We start from the raw sequence: 6794 nt of genomic DNA, 5'->3' as shown, positions 1-6794 counted from the left end.
CGATCACTAAGCATTTCTTAAACGCTTAAGAACGCGCTAGTCACTGTGCGTGCAAAGATCAGAACAAAACGGCCTCTGGCCTCAAAAAGTTGAACCCAAACGTGATGTTGCCTAGGGCACAGACCGAGGCCCTGGTCTCTACAAACTTGCTGGGGTCACGAAAGGCTACACGTGCATCCATCGGGTGAGAAAGTCAACGGAAAGAAACAAGGGGAAATTAAGTCTCATTGTTAGCTTGGGACCTGACTTGAGTTTTTGTCAAGCTAGGGAAGTCCAATCATAGAGAAACCCCCCTCCACCACAGATGCAAATGCAGATGAGGAGATTTGGTGGATTAAAAACAGGTCAATCATGGCCCTGACAGCTATTCTTACCTAGACGACCAATCTTTGTGAGGAAGGAGAGAGCTTAGTTCAGGACACATGGGGAAAGAACAGTTCCTCTACCTTCCTTCTCTGAGACACCTTTAGCCTGAATTCCTCACTAGCTGAACCTAAGGCAGAAGAATGAAAACCCGGAATCCAGTCTTCTCACTATTAATTGCTTCCCTCATGCCCAACCCTATAAGAGACCTTCTGAAACGTATCGTCACCACCCTGCTTTAGCCAGCTAAGTCTTCTGCCAGGTACCCTACCTATCCACCACTCTATGCCAGTTCCCTACTCAAGGACTCGGGTCCAGTTCTCACTATTAACCCAGGTCCAAGCTAAATTTATTAAAAGCGATATAAAATAAAGGAGGTAGATAAAAACGAACCAATAGACAATGGTTACTAGAATGTAAATAAAGACAACACCACAAAGCAATAAAACTCATATCGGATGCAATGAACAAAGTTGATATCAAGCTATGAAAGCACACTTCCTTGCTGTAAATTACGGATAAAGTGAAGAAAAGAGTGTCTTCTAACTATCAGTCATAATCACTATTAAGTGGTATTGTGCAATGGGAGGGTTGGGGGAAGTATTTGTGATGTCAAAAAACTATACTTACAAAGAACAAATATGTCAATTGCTTTAAAAGAAAAAAAAAGGTCAAAAAAGTTGGCCAAGAAAATAGCATGCCTTGCATTTACATCATACTTCTAGTTCCAAGCATTTTACCATGTTACCTAATATTACCCTCAGATGAGTTTCATCCCTAGGGAGACAAAGTATACTATTATATCTATATTTTAGATAAGAAGGTTAAGTGACTTGCCCAAAGTCATACTCCTAATGTGTGTGAAAACCAGAAACCAGGGTCCTTCCATGAGAACAAAATGCCACCCAAGCCACCAAACCTGAAGAATTCTATTCACATTTATGGAGAAATTGACATTTAAAACTTGACAAGTTGGTTGCTGGATCCCTATAAGGAATTTTGCTAAGGGAACAGAGCCTTGGTTGTTGTCTATGTCATAGACAACACCTAGAAACCCAATACTATTCTCAGGCAATCCTCCATGAACCTGGGTGTGTGTGTGTGTGTGTGTGTGTGTGTGTGTGTGTGTGTATGTGTGTGTGTGTGTGTGTGTGTGTGTGTGTGTGTGTATCTGGTCTTGAAGAAAACTGTTGCTTCTGTCATGAGGAAAGGTGGTGGGGTTTCTTAAGTATTCCTCAATAAAGAATTACAGGGGGCAGCTAGGTGGCACAGTGAATAAAGCACTGGCCCTGGATTCAGGAGGACCTGAGTTCAAAATCAGCCTCAGATGCTTGACACTTACTAGCTGTGTGACTCTGGGCAAGTCACTTAACCCTCATTGCTCCACAAAAAAATTTTTTTTTAAATAATTACACTCTTGAACACAGTCCAATTAGAATTAAAGTGGACTTTTATTTGGCACTAGAGAAAGTGACCTAGTGGGAAGTCAAAGACTTCACCCCTGGGAAGGAGGGCTGAGAAACACCCTCCTCCTCCCAGAACAGAAGGAAAGAATAAGCTTTTATAGAAGATAAATGGGGTGTCCACTTGAAAACTGGAAAGTTCCCTTTTTGGGTGGGGTGGGGAAAGCCTGGATGCTTGTCATATTCCTGAGAGTCCAGGCGGATTTTTTTGAAAGGATGGTCCTGACCTTTGAGATTATCTCAATCTCCTAGCTCTGTTCAGGTAGTAGCCACGGCTAATTGACTTTTCCTGCTATAGAATATTCTCTCCCCTTAGTTCATAGGTGTTGTGGGGAAAATGTGGTAGGGGGTTAGGGAAAGGGGAAGGAGTTTGGGGTTTGGGTCCTTAGGAATTCCTCTTTAAGGAATTATACCTTCTTGCACACAAAAGCAATTAGAATAAGATAGTACTTTATTTAGGGGCTGGGGAAGGGAAGGGAAACCAAGAGAGAAATCCTTGGACTTCTTCTCATAGGGAGAAAGGCATGGCACATAGGGTGGTTCTGAGATACCAATCTCCTCCAGCAGGAGACAGGCAGATACCTTTATAGAGGACTGATTGATGGTGGTCGGATGAGGTGATCGTCTGACTGTGGAAAGTTCCCTTCTTGAGGGAGGACCATCGCTCATTGGTGGTGGCTGGGGGAATTGGGTGAGGGGTGGCTCAAGCCATCTCTCTCCTCCTCCCACCACAAAGGGTGGTGGTCCCTGAGCTAGCTCTGCTGTGATCCCGTTCCACGTATCTCTTTAGGTATGTCTGTCCTTTGGTTTCGTTTCTCAAGGAGAAGGTTCTTTGATATATCCCAGAGAACTTCTGGGGTGCTATGGGCCCATAACAGTAGGTGTGTCTGATCTGATATCTAGTTGGTCAGTCTAAACTTTAATAATCCCTGGATTCCTCGATATGTCTGTCCTGTTATCTGGTTATCTTTGGTTTTGCTTCTTACAGGAGAAACTTCTGATTTATCCTAAGCCCCATGTCACTTCTATGCCTATGCCCTAGGGAAATGAGGGAAATATATACACAATATGTGTTTTGTCCATATACATATATACAAAAATATTTATAGCAGTTTTTTGTGGTGGCAAAGACATGGAAACTAAGACATGCCCATCAATTGGAAGAATGGCTAAATACTTATGGTATATGGATGCAACAGAATATGATTTTGCTGCCCAAAAAAGGGCTTGGATTACTGGTCACGTGGCCAACAAGCTGAAGGACATTTTCAGTGATCTTCACAACCTTTCAAACCTCTCCCAGAAAGGAATTATGGACAACTTCAGCTGTCTCCACAGTCTAGGACACCAAGAACCCAAATCCAAATGAAGTGAAAATCGGTGAATACAATAATAACCCCCAACACCCTGGTGCAGCACTCCTCCTCCCACTTCCCCCACTGCTATAACAGCAGGACTGTACAAGCTGCCACAGCCTGACAAGAGAACTTAATTCTACACTACCATGCCTCTTCCTCCCAGTATGTTGGAAAACCAAAAGACAGAAGCTGTTAACAGCAGCATGGCCAAAAAACTGTTCAGCCAGAGAACTGAGGAACAAAACTAGGACAGAATAGGTGTCTGACCACGTGGAATTACATGAAGCCAGAGGGCAAGAATCTAGCATTCAGTTAAGGCCAGTTCTGTGCACCCTGCCCCAACAGCCCACAGAATGTATCTCAGGGCAGAAAATGAAGCCAATTAAATGGGAATTGCCCTGTATGGGAGGAGGCTATCATGGCTTTGAGAACCAGCCCACTTGGAAACCACACTCAAAGGGGAAGGAGTCAGAAAGTAAGCATTACAGGGGAAGGGGGGGGGGAATAAAATTGTCAAAGATCTCAAGAGGAAATAAAAACATTTCAAAAACCCGAGCATGAGCAAATAAACTGACAGGGAAAATATTAATACTAGAAATGAAGATAGCCTCCAAATTAGCTAAATAAAAGGGTCCAGACATGTATGGAAAAATATTGCAAGGCAAAAGAAAATGAATCATACCTGATGACACCATAGATTCCCATACAAGCATGGAGTACAAGCTCTCACAGCTTCTACCCAGCTGGAAAGACTTTCTGTACATACCTGGTGACAAAATGTTATCTAAGGCCCAGATGAACTAAATACAGGGCCAGAAGGTTGGCCACCAAGGGATGAATTCTTTGGCTGTCAACCCAAGAAACAGAGATACATAGAAATATAAAATTTCCAGAATTTTGAAACCATGAAGGAAGGCAGAAAGAAGAAATAGTAATTTCTAGAAAAATGGAAATATGTGCAGTAATCAGAATCCTAAGCTGAGAACCAGTTCACCCGGGACAAATCCCTAGCCTGATTTGTTATTATATAAACTCCCTTCCTGTCCTCCACTGCCTGCTCCCTTATTCCCATCCCTCTCAACCTTACTCCCCCCCACACACACTAATGTCCCACTCCAGATATACCTACCCCTTCCACTTTGCTCTCTGGAATGCCTGCTTCGGAGTTAACAAATTTGCTTTCATACTAGCCTTTTCCTTTCTTATTCCTTCTATGTTCTGGCTCTCACTGTAGACCTGGATCCCTCCTTATGTCCTGGCACCTCTCCTGACCACCCCTTCCAACTTCAACCATATCCACCCCAACCCTACTCACTGGTCATGTGATTAGTGCTGGAAAGCGTGGGTAGTCTGGAGTGGGATATTCATGGGGAGAGGGTAGAGTTGAGGTGGATTGAGAGCAAGGGATTGGACAATGGGGGAATGGGATTTTTATGTAACAGCCAGGGATCCAAAATTGCTGAAATGGGGACAGGATAATGGGGTGAGAGCATGCTAGCCATTGAAGAATGAGATCAGGCAGACTATCAGTGACTAGAAACAAGGTCGTTGAGGGAGATTCATGACTGGACTATCCAGGGGGCACTAATGTTCAGTAATGTCTCTTCCTTTAGTGGCAGTAAAAGAATCTAAAGAATACTTACTGCCCGTTGTCACTTCCAGACTCTCCACCACCATCATTCAGCGACCTCTTTTGAGGTTCATTCCAGCTATATTTATCACCCAATAAAGATTCTGGTAGCTATTATCTATGAACCCTCAGGACTCTCTCCTTCCTTCCTCAATGAATTCAGTGCCTGGCTCAAAGAATTTCTCTCCTCCCCAACTCCTGCCCTCATATCAGGGGACTTCAAATTACATATTGATACCCCCTCCAATACCTTAACTTCCCAGTTCCTCAATTTCCTCATCCCTCCTCAAACCTTCCATGATTCCCCTTCCCCCAACCCTTTCAACTGAGAATTTTGATTCATATTTCACTGAAAAAAATGAGGTCATTCATGGAGAGTTCCTTCTTCTCCCCTCCTCAGATGCCTCCTGCCACCATCTCCTCCTTCACTCCTGTCTCAAAGAAAGAGATGACCCTCCTCCTTGTCACCACAGCTAATCTCTTTATAAGTACAAGTGATCCCATCCCATCCCTTCTTCTCCAGCAGACTGTCCCCCTCCATCATCCCTACTTTCTCACTAATCTTCAACCCCTCCCTCTCTACTGGTGCTTCTCTCTTCCATATAAACATATCCATGGCCACTATCCTCAGAAAGATCCTCCCTAGATCCGTTCATCCCTTCTAGGTATTGCCCCTTATCTCTCCTCCCTATTGTGGCCAAACTCCTTGTGAAGGTCATCTACAGTTTGGTGCCTTGACTTCTCTTCATCTCACTCTTAACTCTCTTCACTTTGGCTTCCAACCTCTTCATTCAACTGAAACTGCTCTTCTCTAAAGTGATGAATGATCTCTTAATTGCTAAAGCTAATGGCTTTTTCTCGACCTCTCTGCAGCCTGTGACGCTGTTGACCACATTCTTCTCCTTGATACTCTTTCTCTAAGTTCTCATAACACTTCTCTCTTCTGGTTCTCCTCCAACCACTGCTTCATAGTCTCCTTTGCTGGCTATTTGTCCACGTCAGGTCCACTGTGGGTGTCCTTCAGGGCTCTGTGCTGGGATCTCTCTCTGTGCTATCTCCTTTGGTGATCTCATCAGCTCCCATGAATTCAACTATCATCTCTATGCAGAAAATTCTCAGATCTATTTGTCTAGTCCTAACTCTTCTCCTAACCCCCAGCATTTAATTCCACCTGACAACTGGACATCTTAAACTGGATGTCATTTAGACATCTTAAACTCAACATGTCCAAAACTGGGCTCACTATCTTCCTCCCTGCCAACCTTTACCTCTTTCTAATATCTTTGACTGTTGAGGGCAGCATTAACATCCTTTTAGTCACCCAGACTTGAAACCTTGGTCTCATCCTCAACTCCTCACTCCCATATCCGATCAGTGAATCAATGAGCAAGCATTTGTTAAGTGCCTACTATGTGAGCTAAGTGCTGGGGATACAAAGAAAGACAAAAAAATCCCTACTCTCAAGGAGCTCAGTCTAATAGGAGAAAAAACATGTGAACAACTACATATGCACACGATGTATACAGGGTAAAGTGAAGTAATTTCAGAAGGAAGGCTCTGGCATTAAGGGGGAATCCAGAAGAGCTTCCTATAGAAGGCAGGACTTGAAAGAAGCCAAGGAAGCCTGGGGATAGAGATGAGTAGAGAGAGAATATTCCAAGCATGAGGGATAGTCAGTGAAAATGAGTGGGGTTGGAAGATGGAGTATCTTATGCAAGGAAGAGCTACCCACAATGGTAAAAGTAAAGTTCGGAAGGAGGATGGTTGAGAGGGGAAAGATGCTTTTTTTTTTTTTTTTTGCAGGGCAATGGGGGTTAAGTGACTTGCCCAGGGTCACACAGTTAGTAAGTGTCAAGTGTCTGAGTCCAGATTTGAACTCAGGTCCTCCTGAATCCAGGACGGGCGCTCTATCCACTGCGCCACCTAGCTGCCCCTGAGAGGGGAAAGATTCTTGATTGCTCACTCGGACTCAGTGCCACA

Source organism: Dromiciops gliroides, chromosome X (genome assembly GCF_019393635.1).
Source record: "Dromiciops gliroides isolate mDroGli1 chromosome X, mDroGli1.pri, whole genome shotgun sequence".
Lineage (NCBI taxonomy): Eukaryota > Metazoa > Chordata > Mammalia > Microbiotheria > Microbiotheriidae > Dromiciops > Dromiciops gliroides.
Note: the sequence above shows the minus strand (reverse complement) of the source record.